This window comes from Lissotriton vulgaris, chromosome 12 (genome assembly GCF_964263255.1).
Source record: "Lissotriton vulgaris chromosome 12, aLisVul1.2, whole genome shotgun sequence".
In the NCBI taxonomy this organism is placed as follows: Eukaryota; Metazoa; Chordata; class Amphibia; order Caudata; family Salamandridae; genus Lissotriton; species Lissotriton vulgaris.
This window is the reverse complement of record NC_141700.1, coordinates 314,241,635-314,259,056: the sequence shown is the minus strand read 5'-3', so window position 1 is coordinate 314,259,056 and position 17,422 is coordinate 314,241,635.

Sequence of the window (17,422 nt, the reverse complement as noted above, 5' to 3'; positions counted from 1 at the left end):
GAAATACTGTCCATCTTTCATTGCCCTCACTACATTACTGCCATTGTCGGTGGCAACAAAACCAATCTTAAGGCCTCTTGGTTTCAGCCATTCAAAGACCTTGCTGTTAAAGTCAGACAAAATGTTGTCAGCAGTATGATTTTTCTCCATACCAAACATGGCTACAGTTGCATGTTTGCGAGTGTCATTGAAAATCCCAGCAACATCAAGAAGGCCTGATGTTAACTTGTCTTTCACACCTGCAAAAGAGATCCAGTGTGCGGTGATGCACATGTAATCTGCTGTGGCTTCGCGACTGCTCCACATGTCGGTTGTCAGGTGGATACAATGGACAACACTCTGTTGTAAGGCTTTCCCAATCAATCCCAGCATGTCGTGGTGTAGTGCTGGAATAGCAACTCTTGCAAAATAGTAGCGACTGGGAACGTCCCATTTTGGGGCGAGTGTTGCCACTAATTGCCGAAATCCCACTGCCTCAACAAATGAAAATGGGAGAAGGTCCAGTGCCAACATTTTTGCAAGTTTCGCATTGTACAAACGTGCTGTTGGGTGGTTCCGCTCGTACTTTCCCTCCTGCCTAAACATGCCAGTAATGGTAAGCTGCTTGGTAATTCTGTCTGTTCTGCTAGACGGACCACCTTTCAACGCAGACTTTTCACTCCTTGCCCTTGGTGTCTCCGGCTGACTCTGGTGCCACTGAGAAGTTGCTGATGCTGAGGATTTGGACTGCACCACTCCAGTGCTGGCGACAGGGCTCATTGGTGTACCACTCCCAGATAGAAGGTCATCGTCTCCCTCTTCTTCCATGAGTGGACCTTGTAGTACTGTATCCTCCCCACCAACACCAGTGCTTACATCTTTTTGTAAGCTTGCAAGGTGGTTCTCCCATACAATTGTGTGTGTTTTTTTCATATGGGTCGTTGGGCCTCCAGTACCATAGTTTGTACCAATCTTACCACGACTAACATTGGTGTGACAAATGGAGCATATAGCAATGTTCTCCTGATGTGGGTGAACCGTAAAAAAATCCCAGACTGGGGAGCTAAACTTTTGTCTCCTGCCATAGGAAGAGGAGGACCCACTTCCAATCCCGGATGAACTGGAGCCTTTTTGTTGCATTTCCCTATGTGACAGTTCAGTACTAGTACTGCCACTACCTCCTTCTGTTGAGGTGGCGCTTGCGCTGGATGTCGCACGCTGCCGGGCCTTCGCTGATGCAAAAATGGGAGCTGGTGTTACTTTGGGCGCTGAGTGTGTAGGAGTTACACGTGCTACCTGCTCATCACTAATCGCAGCCCTTCTGGATAGGGTGAAAATGCTGGTCTCTACATCCTCTGCACCAGGAATAACGCTTGTGATGATGACATTGTCAGTGTCAGACCCGTCTTTATCACCATCAGTATCCTGTTCACCTACATCGAACTCCGGAAGTTCAAGCCTTGACGGATCCTTCCTTTTTCCCAGCCTGGTCTTTTGATGCCTCTCCTTTGAATGCTCAGTTCTTCGTTGTGGATGCCATTCCTTATCAAGGTCATCTGAAGGGATGCTATGCGAAGAACTCGATGCACTGCCACTAACCCTCCTTTCCTTTCGTAAATTTAAAGACAGTAGATCACCTCCAGAAGTGGCTTCCTCTTCTTCTTGCTCGGAATGAGGCTCTACTTCCTGAACTGCCCCGACATCGGGAGGAACAACTTCCACTATTGCGTGCGGAGACGGTGGTTGTTGTTCTTGAGGAAGTACTATAGCGTGCTGTGGTTCTTCAACAACTACTACTGTGGGATTTGGTTGTTGTTGTTGAACAACTATTGCGGGCGGTGGTTGTGGTTTTTTAACAACTATTGCGGGAAGTGGTTGTGGTTGTTGAACATCTACTGCTGGCGGCGGTTGTTCAGCACTTTCAGCTTGCGTGGATTGTGTGCTACTTTGAGACAGCGATAAGTTAAGTTCAGGCTCAGTATCACTGCTTTGTAACACTAGGTCGGCTACCTCTTCGACCCTCATGTGCTTGGCCCTGGGTTGGTGGCTTGCCCCCGCTAATGCGGATGTGCTGGCTCCAGCTTGCACCACGGACACCGCTGCTGCAGGCGTACGTTTTGGGGGCCCAAAAAAGGTTTGGGGATCCATACCAGCCTTAAGTGACACTTCCTTTTTCTGTACCTTCTTCTCAGCAACTTTCTTGGTGGTGGAGGACCTGGTAACTGCTCTCTTAGGACCCATCTTCTTCTGATGTCAGCAGCACACAGCAGCACTCAGTAGCACAAATTGCAGAGATGTGTGGTCAGATGAGTCACACACCACACGTGGCGTACAATTGAAGGACGTCCGTCTGGCAGTTGAACGGGCGATGGATGAAAACAGCCAGCACCTCCTCAGTCTTTTTCTGTGCACCTACAAGCAAAGAAGACAGAAAACGTCAGTCAAACAAGCAGTAAGCCAACAACACATGAACAATTGAAAGACACACAGGGCAATGTATAAAACACAAAAAAGAAGACTAATAGTACGAGCACCACAGCTCCCAGCCAGAAATAACCAATAATAAAGTCAAGCAGGCCTATCATATACCAATATGGACAGAAAAAGGAGGTTGCCTGCTACACATGACTCATGACAGGTTAATGCAAGGAAAATCAAAATACCCCATGGCTAAGAGTTTGTAAAACTTCACGGCAAAAACACATACAAGTCATAAAATTATTACACACACAAAAAAGTTACCTACCCCCCTGCCCAGACAACCAACTTGGAAATGCAATGGCATACACACATGCCGTAATTATGGTAATTAAATAGACCAAATAGAAACAGCTACATAAAGCAGCCCCGCTAACTAGTAACTAACTACCACCTCTGGGACTCTGTCCTACTATCAGATCAGACCAAAAGCAGGGAGGCCAATGATAAATGCACAAAGGAAGTACCTACAAAATGGCCGACACCACATGGCCTGTCCAGGAAGACAAAACTACAACCAAATAAGTAAATAACACAAAAAATGAGGACTTTTTGGTAGCACAGGGGACACATTAAACATTTTCGAGGAACTTTTATGCAACTCGGGACATATTGTTCGCGAGAATGCAAAATCGGCGTGTTCGGCAACGCGAATCGAGTAAAAAGTCGTTATCGCGTTCCCGAGCCAGTGCATTGAGCGCGCGAAAAAGACAAAAAAGGTAAGGTCGCGTTCTCACACGGCGCGACGTTACCAAAACTACCCGAGCTGTATTCCTAGGGTTACCTAATGGCAGGGAGTGCCATAATAGCTACACACAAGCAACCAAAAAACTAAAAGTACCACCATTACAAAAAAATGTGAAGCAATCCAAAGCCATACACGGTGTAATTAAAGTTACACCACAAAAATAGTTGATTAACTTGAATGCACCTATGGCTTTGAGTGGTAGTACCTACAAAAGCCTTGGATGGCTATGGCAAAAGAAGAGGACCAGGGAAGGACACAGAAAATGGCCGCCTCCATAGGGCCAGGAGGACAGGGACACCCAAAGACAATATGGAAAGGGGATGCACCCAAAATGGCCTCCACCACATGGCAAAATCAGTCACAAAGGAAGCATACACAAAATGGCCGCCACCACATGGCCTGCCCACCAACAACAACATAGCAGAATCATCACAAAGGAAGTAAGTACACACAAAATGGCCCTCACCACTACATGAAAAGAAAGAGAGGACAGACAATAAATGCCTATGCCAAAGGGACAATGCTTTGCTTCACAAAATGAACACACCAGACACCACCCCCCAAATTGGTCACCCCAACCATAAACAAGAAATCATTACATAGAGGACAGAAAGGAACTGGGAGTGGCCCATGCTCCAGGAAGACAAAACTACAACCAAATAAGTAAATAACACAAAAATGAGGACTTTTTGGTAGCACAGGGGACACATTAAACATTTTCGAGGAACTTTTATGCAACTCGGGACATATTGTTCGCGAGAATGCAAAATCGGCGTGTTCGGCAACGCGAATCGAGTAAAAAGTCGTTATCGCGTTCCCGAGCCAGTACATTGAGCGCGCGAAAAAGACAAAAAAGGTAAGGTCGCGTTCTCACACGGCGCGACGTTACCAAAACTACCCGAGCTGTATTCCTAGGGTTACCTAATGGCAGGGAGTGCCATAATAGCTACACACAAGCAACCAAAAAACTAAAAGTACCACCATTACAAAAAAATGTGAAGCAATCCAAAGCCATACACGGTGTAATTAAAGTTACACCACAAAAATAGTTGATTAACTTGAATGCACCTATGGCTTTGAGTGGTAGTACCTACAAAAGCCTTGGATGGCTATGGCAAAAGAAGAGGACCAGGGAAGGACACAGAAAATGGCCGCCTCCATAGGGCCAGGAGGACAGGGACACCCAAAGACAACATGGAAAGGGGATGCACCCAAAATGGCCTCCACCACATGGCAAAATCAGTCACAAAGGAAGCATACACAAAATGGCCGCCACCACATGGCCTGCCCACCAACAACAACATAGCAGAATCATCACAAAGGAAGTAAGTACACACAAAATGGCCCTCACCACTACATGAAAAGAAAGAGAGGACAGACAATAAATGCCTATGCCAAAGGGACAATGCTTTGCTTCACAAAATGAACACACCAGACACCACCCCCCAAATTGGTCACCCCAACCATAAACAAGAAATCATTACATAGAGGACAGAAAGGAACTGGGAGTGGCCCATGCTCCAGGAAGACAAAACTACAACCAAATAAGTAAATAACACAAAAAATGAGGACTTTTTGGTAGCACAGGGGACACATTAAACATTTTCGAGGAACTTTTATGCAACTCGGGACATATTGTTCGCGAGAATGCAAAATCGGCGTGTTCGGCAACGCGAATCGAGTAAAAAGTCGTTATCGCGTTCCCGAGCCAGTACATTGAGCGCGCGAAAAAGACAAAAAAGGTAAGGTCGCGTTCTCACACGGCGCGACGTTACCAAAACTACCCGAGCTGTATTCCTAGGGTTACCTAATGGCAGAAATTGACAGACACCCGAAACCTGACATACCCCACACATAAACATAAGATTTTCTAAATCAATCCAGTCCATCCATGATTTCCTAATTAGAGGTACACCAGAAAAACAGTTGATTACCTTTCATGACCCTATGACTAGTACCTCTGGCCTACTGGAAGAGTAGGCCACAAGTTTGGAGGCCTATGGCAAGACCAAAGTGGCTGGGAAACATAAAATGGCCGCCAACAACACATGGCCAGGCCAACCACAGAAAGTTATTACAATGAACTCAAACATGCCTACACACTAACTACATGGAGTACTAGGGTCAGCTATTGGCTTAAAAAAATAAAAAAACTTTTTCATTACACAAACAGAAATTCCACAGCAGACATTGCTATTGCATAATGATGACCATAATCCAATGCCAGCCATGATGTTTGTTTACAAACTTGAATAAAAATTTAAACACAGAATTATGATTTTACCCATATGTAGCCTGGATGAAATTTAAAAAGAAATACAAGTTGGGACCTCATAAAAGTAGGCACCCATCAATAATTTAAATCAAGGAATGAATAATGTAGTTAAAACATTTTAAATCAAACAAACACAAGTCTACAACATCATACTCACTCATACATTACTGAACTTACTTGAAAAAGAGAATTCAAAATCCAAAAGTCCTCAGTAAGATTCAAAAAAAGCAGTAATGCAGCCAACACACACAGAAAGTGATCCTGCCAGCTCAAAATCCAAATGAAAGTGACCACCTCATGGACAAAGCACTGGGAGGAGCCTGGTGGACAGGAACAGGAAGTTGTAAACTCCAGAGCCCTTCCTCCTTAATATTCAAAAATACAGTAGAAACAGAAAGAGGACTCCTTCCCCCCAAAAAATACATCCAAAGGTACAACTTTGAGGGGTTTCTCACTTGTTTGCTAACCAAAATGGTAATTTATTATTATGGTTTAACTTTTAACATGCTCGCGAGTTATTCTGTGCAAGATTGCAGGTTCTGCGTGTTCGGCAACTCGATCTTACCAACAAACATACTCGCGCGTCCTTATGGCTTTATCGCGCTTCCAATGACGTTATCGCGTTCGCACAGCTGCACGGAAGGGTTTACAAACATGGTGGCCGACGCGACCGGGAAAAAGCGAACGCAGAACCAAGGTAAACCATTGCCGCGCACGCGATAATGTTATTTAGCGCGCGACAATGTTATTTAGCGCGCGACAACTACGCTCCGCACCGGATAGTGGAGTTATCGGCAGCTACGCGAACTCCGCGGAACGCGGAGTTGCCAAAACTCCGCAAACTCCGCAAACGGAGCGTAGTTCTTCGCCCAGGGTTACACCAAACATGACATAGCTATGAGCTACCATCTGGAAATTGCAGCATATTAAATGCAAGAAGGAATCCCCAATGTTATCCTATGGCAGTGGTAGGCCTCACAGCAGATAAAAAACAATTTATGAGTTTTTCAATAACAGGACATGTAAAACTTAAAAGTGCATATCCACCCTTTTAATTACACAGCACCCTGCCCTATAGGCTCCCTAGGGCCTACCTTAGGGTTGACTTATGTTCGATAGATAGGAGTTTAAGATTTGGCATTTGGTTTTAATGCCCAGTCGACATGGCTGTTTAAACCAGCCTTCAGGCTGCAGTGGCAGGCTTGGGACATGTTTTAAAGTGCTACTTAAGCGTGTGGCACAATAAGTGCTGAAGACCCACTAGTAACATTTAGTTTACATGCCCTGGGTATATGGTATACAGCTCTATAAAGTACATACAGGTAAATTAAAATTGCCAGTTGGGTATAAGCCAATTAAACCATGTTTAGGCAAGAGACCACAAGCACTTAAATGCTGGTTAGCAGTGGTAAAATGCACAGAATCCCAAGACCAACAAAAAAGAGGGAAAAAGGCAAAATGTTTGGGGGTAACCCTGCAGAGAGGACGATGTCCAACAATAAATACATACATGCCTGTGAACTTAGAGCATATAAATGCTTCATAAAACTATGAATGGTTTAGGGATAAATTGTGTGTGAATAATTGCCCCAAAGTTCCACTGGAAAAAAGAGGAAGTTGGTCTTCTATAATGGTAAGCACATTTCAAGATAGTTTCTTTGGCTTCAAATTCAGGATGGAGGATCTCATGGATTCTTTGCAACTTCTAAAGTAGTCTTCTACATCAGCATTTACACTAGTAAAACAACATACAGTGTTGCGGTGATCTGAAACCTTTTACTTTGTTCGGATTTCCTGACCTGGAGTCGTCACAAACTCACTGCAAGAACTGATTCTTTTTAGAACAAAGGTTCTTTAACCTTCTATTTCCTGGTGTTCATGTTGCTCCCGAAGATAACAGTTTTTTTCATTATGTGCTTTTTAAACAAGGAAAATTGTGTTAAAAAGATAGATTTAGTTTCGAAACCATTTTGTTTATAAAGCATCTTACTCTAACTTGCTAACATGCTACTCCACACTATTCATCTTTTTTTCTCTGACCAGAAGCCAATAGTCTGGCAACTGAAATTTAGTGTGTATGCAGACAACATGCTAGAAGATAATTTGGTGGGAGACCTATATACAGAGCTCCTCCCGGTGAAATTCTTAACATATATTTCTGACTACAAATTACATTCTTAAATTCAAGAATTCAATACCACATGTTTCTTATTTGCAATTATTCAATGTCTACTGTCACTCAACTAAGTTGCCCAGCCAGTCAGAAATATAAAGCCAGTTACTACCATCAACATGTTTGACTTCTAACAACATCAATGCATCAGCTAATACCCTATCAGACAGAGCTTATTCCTGCAACACCATCTCTTTGCTGACCAATGGATTATCCCTTCTTCATCAAGTCCATGACATTTTTCTCTCCTTACCTGTATCTCTATCCAGTGCTCTGAGGTGACTGTATTAGAGTAGAATGTTTATTACAACGATTCCCAATAAAAACATAAAACATAAAATGTCAGAGCCTTTGTTTACACTGAGTATAATGTAGATGTTGACTTGTGCACATCATAATAACATACATTTGAGCATGAAAGTCAAACATTATCATCTGAGTCCATTAGTAACTCAAATCTTTTGCTGACCTAAGGTTGTTTCAGAGTAAGCATGAAAATCAGCAGATGAGATAAACATGTTGTCTCCCAAACATTTAATACCATGCTCACTGCTTATACAGTGCACAAAAAAGCTCTCCTATATAGGTACATTTGTTGATGGCATTGTTGCAACTGCTCTGCCCGTCTAATAGGTAGTAATAGTTAACACACCTCCATTGAGCCCCGGTTTCAGTATGTCTCTCCTTAGAATAGAGGTACCCATCATGTTTGAGTAAATGGTTCCTCACCTCTTTGAAAGCATAACATTGACATGAGGTATGGTCTCCATTTTTCAAACTGTATATAAAATACATAAGAAGTATACAGAGAGAAAAACAATATTTACATTTTATACGGCACAGTTGCTAGTAGTGTACTGTATTTTCACAACAAAGTTTTATTGATAGAGTCAAGCAAATTAGAAAAAGTGGCTCCCCACAATCCGGAGAACACCACCAGGCATTTTGGTACATTTAAATCATATGACCAAGCGTCCAAGCAAGGACCCAAGATAAGTCAGTAATAAAAGGAAACATTTACACCTGCCTCTATCTCTTCAATCCCCAACTACCCAACCCCCCATACCCCTCCCCGTGACCCATCCTAACCCCGTGCACGTGTGTACAAACAGTGTTGATGCTTGGTCGTGACATGGCAATCTAAGCGTAGTGTACAATCTCGCTGGACACCAGGGAGCTAAAGATCCTCCTCAGGTTCCGCCGGGGGGTCCAGTGTCAAACCCCTATAATCCGCCCACCTCTTCCACACCTTAAAGTGCTTGCGGGGGCATCCTCGCGCTTCAAATATCGGCCGCTCTAGACCCATACAAAAGTCCAGTCCAGCTCTCCATGCACTCAGGGGGGGGGGGGGGCCCTCACATCCTTCCAAGCTCCGGCCAGGTCCCTCTTGGCAACTACCAGCCCCAGGAGCAACAAATGTCTTTTGTATATGTTTCCACCAACCCCCTCCAGGATGTGTAGTAGACCCAGGCGATGAGTACGGGGAAGGGTCCAGCCCAGCACCTCAGACAGGCAGCTCCACACCCCCCTCCAGAAACCAACCAGCCTAGGGCACGACCATACCTTATGGAGCAATGTGCCCACTGCAACCCCACAGCGCAAGCATTCCGGGTACCCAATCAAGCCTGCTTTCCACAGACGCTCACGGGTATAGTAGGCCCTATGTAGAACTTTTAATTGGATGAGTCTAAATCGTATTGCAATGGCTGCCCCCCTAGGGGATTTCAGGGCCTCCCTCCAATCATCTTCATCCAGTGGGCCGATATCTGCCTCCCAAGCTGTCTTTAAAGGAAGAAGAGTGGAGGAGCAGTGGATGACCATCGTCTGGTATATGCGTGAAACTTTCTTATCCCCAAGATCACCCATAAAGACCTTCGCCTCAATCGGACTAAATTCAGGGAGCGAGTCTAGGTTGGCGATACTGGGAGTTAGTGCGAGTCGGAACTGCAGGTACCGAAAAAATTGGGACTGGGGCATATCGAATTCCGTGCTAAGCACTTGGAAGGACTTGAGCATCGTCCCAGACATCACATGTCCCAGTTGCAAGATTCCGATCGTGTCCCAGCCATCGAATCCTGTTAATGTAGATAGTTCGGGTAGTAGGCCGTTGCGCCATAGCGGTGTTTCGGCGGTCAACCTGCCCCACCAGCCCATGTGGTGTAAGGCCTGCCGCCACACAGCAAAGACTAGTCTGGTGACCCTCGGCAACGAACGACGCAGCCGGGGTGAGTAGAGGATGGTGTGGAGCGTATTTTCACCCATCAACGCGCGTTCCAGGGCATAGGCCGGATCTCCACTGTCTCCATACCACCATTCGTTCAGGATTGGGAGGTGAGCGGCCTGGTAATAGGACAGTAGATCCGAGGTGGCTAAACCTCCACAGTAATTGGACAAGAAGCATGTGCGTAGCGCTACTCTGGCAGCTCCCCCAGCCCACAGAAAGCGGCCCAAGACCGAGTTGACCTGTCTAAACCATTGGGGTGCGATCGGATAGGGATGGTTTTGCAATTGGTAGAGGAGGCGCGGGAGCGCAACCATTTTGAAGATCGCAGATCTGCCGAATATAGAAAGGGGCATTTGAGACCAAGTTTTCACATCTGTCTGGACCCGCTCCCAAACGGGCACCACGTTGTGTTCCCAGGCAGTGTTTGCCGATTCCGATAGGAATACCCCCAGATACTTCAGACCGTCTGTAACCACCCGTAGTCCCGACGTCCAGGGATCTGTCACCGTTCCATCTCCCAGTGTCCATAGAGTGGATTTATGCAAGTTTAGGTATAAGCCCAAGACCTCCCCAAAGAGTTGCATAACTTCCAGCACACGCGGTCCCGAGTACTGCAAGTCGGTAAGAAAGAAAAGGACATCGCCCGCATAGAGTGCAATTCTATCCGATAAGTTATCGTTCCATACAAAGCCCCGTATCTGCGCATCTGAGCGCACCCTGGCGGCCAGGGGCTCCATGGCCATAGCGAACAAGTAGGGGGAAAGCGGACACCCCTGTCTGGTCCCACGGCCGATGCGGAACGTCTCCGACACTGCCCCTGCGACCCGCACCGAGGCTGTTATGTCTGTGTAGAGGAGCTTGACATATGACAAGAAGACCGGGCCCAAGTTGAGGCGGGGAAAGAGTGCAAAGAGATATGCCCAGCTGACTGAATCAAAGGCTTTGTTGATATCGGCTAACAACAGAGCCGCCTGTTCACCTGTGGCTCCCATGGCATCAATTGCTGCCTGCGCTCGTCGGATGTTATGCCGCGTTCCCCTGTGAGGCATGAATCCGGCCTGGTCTGGGTGGACCAGGTCCGTGATATGCGGGAGTAATCGATTCGCTAGGGCCTTAGCCAGAATCTTAGCCTCTATATTGATTAAAGAGATGGGACGATATGAGTCATGCCTATCGGGGGGTCTACCTGGTTTCTGAAAGACCACTATCTCTGCATGACGCCAGTCCGGGGGCAACGTGCCCCGCGTGCGCGCCGTCTCGAGTGCACAGCGATAATGGGACCCTAGTTGGACATGACATTTTTTAAAGAACTCACAGGGGTAGCCGCTTGGGCCTGGGGCCTTCCAGGCATTCAGTTGTCCCAGAGCGTCGCCCAGCTCCTCTGCCGTAAGGGATGCATCAACAGCCCTCCTGGTCTCATCCGACACCGCTTCAGGTGGCAAATCATCGAGAAATCGAGTCACATCATCAATCGACGATTGGTCGCTCGGGGCGTACTGGGTTGCGAAGTAGGTAGCAAAGCTCGCTGCCAACTCGTTAGGGTCGGTAAGAACTTCTCCGCTGTCGGTCGTGAGACCCGGCAGCGTGATGGGTTGGAGGTTGTGTTGGCAGAGTCTATGGAGCATCGAGCATGACTTATCCCCCCATTGGTATACCCTACTTTGTGTGGCCAGCCACGCCTGTTTGGCCTCATCCAGTAAAATAGACGCATATGATTGCTGAGCCTGAAGAAGCAGCCGTACCCCACCGTCATCGCTCCCTTCACGGTTCTGCTGTTCTAGGGTTTCTACCTGCGCGGCCGCCTCCGTGATCATTTCTCGACGCCTCCAACGGGCCGCGGAACACCACGCGATGTCCACCCCCCGTATGGTGGGCTTCATAGCCTCCCACACTACTCCTGTATCCATGTCACCTACTAGGTTTTCTCTCCAATAGAGATCTATTGCTTCTCGCAAGTGCTTAACATAGGCAGGCTGCTGGAGATGCCACGAGGACATCCTCCATCTAAACGGCTGACGTGTTCGAAGAAGTTCTACCCTGACCGACACTGGGGAGTGATCGGACAGGCCCCTCAGCAATATTTCGGCACTCCGCACCCTGCACAAGCACTCCCTGGGTACAAACACATAGTCCAATCGCGAGAAGGAGCCATGCACTGCTGACACAAAGGTATACTCGCATACTGTAGGGTGCATATGTCGCCATGTATCCATCCAGCCCATTCCCTCAATCATAGCATGCAGTCTGGTGGGTGGGGGGGATGGGGGGGCAGATCTCAGTCACTTCCCGGTGCCTTCAGGCGATCCACACACATGTCCATCACATCATTCCATTCACCCCCAACCACCGCCAGTGATTCAGGGATGTCGTCCCACACCGTGAACAGCTTCTCGGCCAGGGCCCATTGTAAGGGGGGGGGGGGGCGTAGACACTCCCAAACACCACGGATTCAATGCCCACCATGCCCTTGACAAAGATATACCGACCTTGTGGGTCCACCCATTGCTTCTTGTGGACGTACGCCACCCTGCGGTGTATCAAGATGGCCACCCCTCTAGACCCCCTGGAAAACCCGGCATGAAAAACCTGATGATAGCCAAACCTCTGTAGGCCCAGTACTTTCGAGCCCATCATTTGAGTTTCTTGGATCAAAAGCACATCTGCAGCCTCCTTTTTCCCCCAGCTTAATACAGCCCCACGTTTAATTTTGTCCAGCAGTCCCCTGACATTCCATGTAATCACTCGTAGAGACTCCTCGGGGAGTCTATGAGTCATTTCAGCCATAGTCAAGCGGGACCCACCAAGCGGGTCTCCTGCGCCAATGCCACTCATTGCGCACTGTAAGGAACACCATTGCGGAAAACACGTGCAGTTTCTCCCACCCACCCCAGCACCCCAACACAGCTGGGACCCCCACCCACTCCCCTCCGCCCGCCCACCCCCCAAACACCCGTCAACTCTGCAACCCCACATTCCTGAACAAGTCCCCTCCCCAACTCAGCAGCCTTGTCCCTGGCCACCCGTACCCCGCCTCCCCCCCCCTATACCTCAATGAACCATGAAGTATCTGTCGCGGCATGGGTAGCCCCGAGCCCAAAACAGAGGGCCCAGGACCATCCATGCCAATGGATCCCAACTTCCCAGACAACAGCGAACTCATCCCCCCTCCCCTATTGCCTCCCACATTGGTAGGAGAATGCTAGCCCCTACTATGTAGTTCCCGAACCCCACCCCACAACCCCACTCATGATCAGTACACAGTTGCGAATCAATCCTGAGGCAGCAATAAGGCATCCAGTCCACTATGCCTCTGGAGATCCGTTGCAGCTAATCAGGGTGTGCAATACAAAATGTAAACGGGCGCCGAGTCCTCATGATCTTCAGTGATCTGTTCCAGATTGATCAGAGTCTTCGGTTCTGCCACTGTCCTGCGTGCCATTGACTGAGGCTGACCGCTTGCGTGATTTGGAACGCCGGTTCCTCCTGTTCTTGGTCGTTCGATCCCTCTGTTCCTGCGATGACCCCCTAGGCAAGTCCGGATTCAGCCCCGGCTGGGAGTTCGGCCTGATTCTCACCGTTTCATCAGTCCATTTGAAGAGGTCCTCTGGAGTGTCGAAGAACAGTGTCTGCGATTGGAATATCACCCTCGGACGCGCCGGGTACAGCAGGGAGTACTGGAGCTTAAGACCCCGCAACTTCGCCTTCGCGGCCATGAAGGAGTGGCGCTGCTGCTGTACTAGCTTTGTGTAGTCAGGAAAGATCATTATTTTCCGGTTTTCGTAGAGGATGGCCTCCCTGGTTCAAAAGCCTAGCGATCACCGCCCTGGGCCCTTTGCCCTCTGGTGGCCTCTGTGTTCAATGATGAAGCAGTTGGATAAAGCCCCCGGGGGCAGCCAGGACTCCAGCCATTGTGTGAGAAATTGTTCCATGTTGCCCTTCTCACACCGTTCCGGAAAGCCGATGAAACGGAGATTGTTGCGGCGTGCCGCCCTTCGGCATCCTCCACCCGGAGCGCAATGCTCCGCTGCACAGTTTCCATTGTCCTCCACAACTGACACCCTGGATTCGGCCTCTGTAATTCGTGCAACTGCATTTCTCAAGTCTTGGCACAACAGGGTCACATCCGCTCCCACTGCACCTATTTTGGCGTCTAGCATGTCTCTTGACTGGGTGATGGCCGCCATAAGGGCTGCATTGTCCGGCCCACCTCCTTGCTGTCCACCCCCGGATGGCCCGGGGCCCCCACTGGGGCCTGTAAATTTATCAATTGTTGCCTGTTTGGTGAGGCCACCACCTCCTCTGGTCATGGCTGTGGGTCTCGCTTGGCCACCGGCTATGCAGACAGGAATGGTGTTGCAGGGTCCCCAAGTGCGCCCGTCCGAGTCCACCAGGAGGGGCCAACACAGCAGCCCCTTACCCACTGGAAGGGTTAGGGAAAGTGTCTTCGGTATAGCCCCACGCCCGGGTCAGGCCAAGGCAGGTCCCAAGAGCTATCCCCTAGCCGCTGACAGGCAGTACCTCCCACGCTTCGCTGGCCGATCAATGTCACTCCCCAATGCCGGTCTCTCGTGTCTCAGAGCTGACCCTTCCTCCGGCCTGGGGACCCGGGGGGGGATACTCACAGTTCATCATCAGCCGCGCGGCCAGCCAGCAGGGCTCCGGTCTGTCCACCACCGTCCAGCCTCCTACAGGACGTCCGCTCCCCTCTGAGCTCAGCGGGTCCCCTGGTAACTGCAGGCAGATCGCTCGCGGCGGGGGCCGCGAAACTCGAGGTCCCGGCTGCACCCGGGTCACAAGGCCGCAGCGACTGCTCCGGTCAGCTCACAGCTCCACAGATTCTCCCATGCCCAGCGGGGCCCCGGGAGAAGAACCGCCAGCAGCCTCTCGGCTCCCAGGATAATCAGGGGCCGCGGCACCGCCGGGCTAGCCGACCCGCCCAGAGGCCCTCCGGCCGGGGAGCGCCAAAATCGAGGCTCCGGCTTCTCCTCAGCACGCTAGGCCGCTCTCCTCGCTCCGCTGTCCCGTCGCGTTGAACTGCTCGGAATCTCCGCCGGCCACACCGGAGGGTTCCCGGCACCCTTGGCAATGTCTGCCCCTCTCGGGTTGTGAGTCTTGGGCTCGGGGGCCAGGATAAATTGCCGGATTAATGGCGGGCCGGCGGGAGCTCTAGCAAGCTGTGACCGCCATCTCCGCTCGCGTAGCCACGCCCCGTACTGTATTTTCACTGTTTAGTTTCACTGTGTGCCCTATTTTAGTCATAAAAGGAGAATGGTTTAATGTTCCTTTCATCCAATTTTTCACTTCTAGGGTTTGATATAATCTGCTGTAAAAATAAACAACGTGTAAAATATATATATTAAAAATATATATATATTTTTTTTAATTTCCTCTGCTGTTTTTTTTGTAATTGTAATTAAGAATTTGATCTAAATACTTGTGAGTTAGATACACGTTGTTATCTATTTTGGACATTAGATTTCATGTATTAAATTTGTTTATTTGACTTAAAATAAATATCTTAATTTTCGTAAATCCTGTTGGACCTAGTCCTTTGTGTAGGGTTACCGCCCCAACTTTTTGCCTTCCTCCTCACTTTTCTCTGACCTTCTTTTAGATGGATTTCTGAATCTGGGCACATTACCACTGCTAACCAGTGCTAACTTGCAGGTGCTGTCCCCCCTAAACATGGTATAATTGGTTTTACACCTGTGTGGCATACTTGATTTACTTGTAAGACCCTTGTACGGTGGTATATCATGTACCAAGGGCCTGTAAATTATATTCTACTAGTGGGCCTTCAGCACTGATTGTGCCACCCACAGAGGTAGCCTTTCAAATCTGTCTCAGGCCTGCCACTGCAGGGACCTATGTGTGCAGTTAACCGTCATTTAGTCCTTTCAATTAAAACTATGTGCCAATCCTTAAACTTCCCTTTTATTACACATAGGTCACCCCTAAGGCAGGCCTCAGATAACCCTACAAGCAGGGTGCTGTGTAAGTAAAAGGTAGGACATGTACTGCTATGTTTGGCATGTCCTGGTAGTAACAAACAGTCTATTTTGTTTTTCACTGCTGTGAGACCTACTCCTCTCATATCCTAGCATTGGGAATTCCCTTATATACATTTAAGTGATAATTCCCGATTAGAAAGGAGTGGCGTTAACATCTTTAGTATGTTTAAAATGGAAGTGATAAATCCTGCTTTCTGGTAAAGTTGGATTTCACATTACTATTTTCGAAATGCCACATTTGCTGTTAAAAAGAAACAGCGTATGAAAGATTCCCCTTCCTAGTTAGCCTCCACTAAACAGCTTGGACATGACTACTTTACTTCTAATAAAGAAGATACACTAAAGAAACAAATTCAGGCTAAGTTGTCTTTTAATAAGAAATTGATAGAAGATGCTTCTGGGACCTTACTAAAAGTTAACTCTAGATTTTTTGGTGGTCACAATAGTGCTGGCAAGCTACTTGAAGGTGAAGTCCCAACGATCCAAGGTAGTTAAAATTACTGATAATGGTGGTGTTGATCATTTCAAGGACGATGAAATATTAAACTGTTTTACCGATTTTTATAAGACTCTATATGCCCCAGAATCTTCTCCCACCAAAGAGGCATTGGATTCTTTTTTTGAAGCACTTCCTCCACGTCCCTCTTCACTTCTTGACTGCTCCGTATTAGAAAATAATTTATCCCTTTCTGAGCTTAAATCCTCCTTAGCCCAACTACCAAAGGATAAGTCCCCTGGCACGGATGGCTTCACTGCTTAGTTTTATTCCTGTTTTTCCCAGATTTTACTTCCTCACCTTTAATCTTTATTCCAATATTTTTTTTCTCATAAAGAGGCTGGTGGCTCCCTTTTTTTAGCTATGATCTGTCTCATTCCAAAGAAGGACAAGGATCCTTCTTCTTGTGCTAATTATCGCCTCATTTCTTTAATTAATTTAGACTGTAAGATTTTTGCTAAGGTCCTTGCTCTTTGTATCAATAATGTCATCCCTGATTTGATTGGATATGAGAAAACAGGATTTAACGAAGGTCGAACGATAGCAGACAATTCTAGAATTTTTATTAAATATTAAAGATCTCGCTTCCAAAAGCTCCTCCCCGGTTACAGCTATCACCCCAGATGTGGAGAAAGATTTTGACCGTATCTACTGGGTTTTTATGATGTGTGCTCTTAAGTAGCATAGATTTGGTCCTGTTATTTTATCCCTTATTAGTTTGTTGTATTCCTACCCTACCACTTCAGTCTTTGTTAACAGTTTTCAATCCCCTTATTTCACTCTCCAACAAGCAACTCAACAAGGTTGCCCTCTGTCTCCTTTGCTTTTTATTCTGTCTCTTGTATCTTTTCTTCACTCCCTTAGGAACTCTCCTGCCTTTCGAGGCTTTACTCATAAATCTATTGAACTCTAGTTCACGGCCTATGCAGACAATATTCTATTATATATGTCTGATCCTCTACTTCTTTACCGACTTTTATTGAACTCTTGTCTTCTCATGTGGCCCTTTCCGGATACAAGTTAAAATTTTCTAAGTCT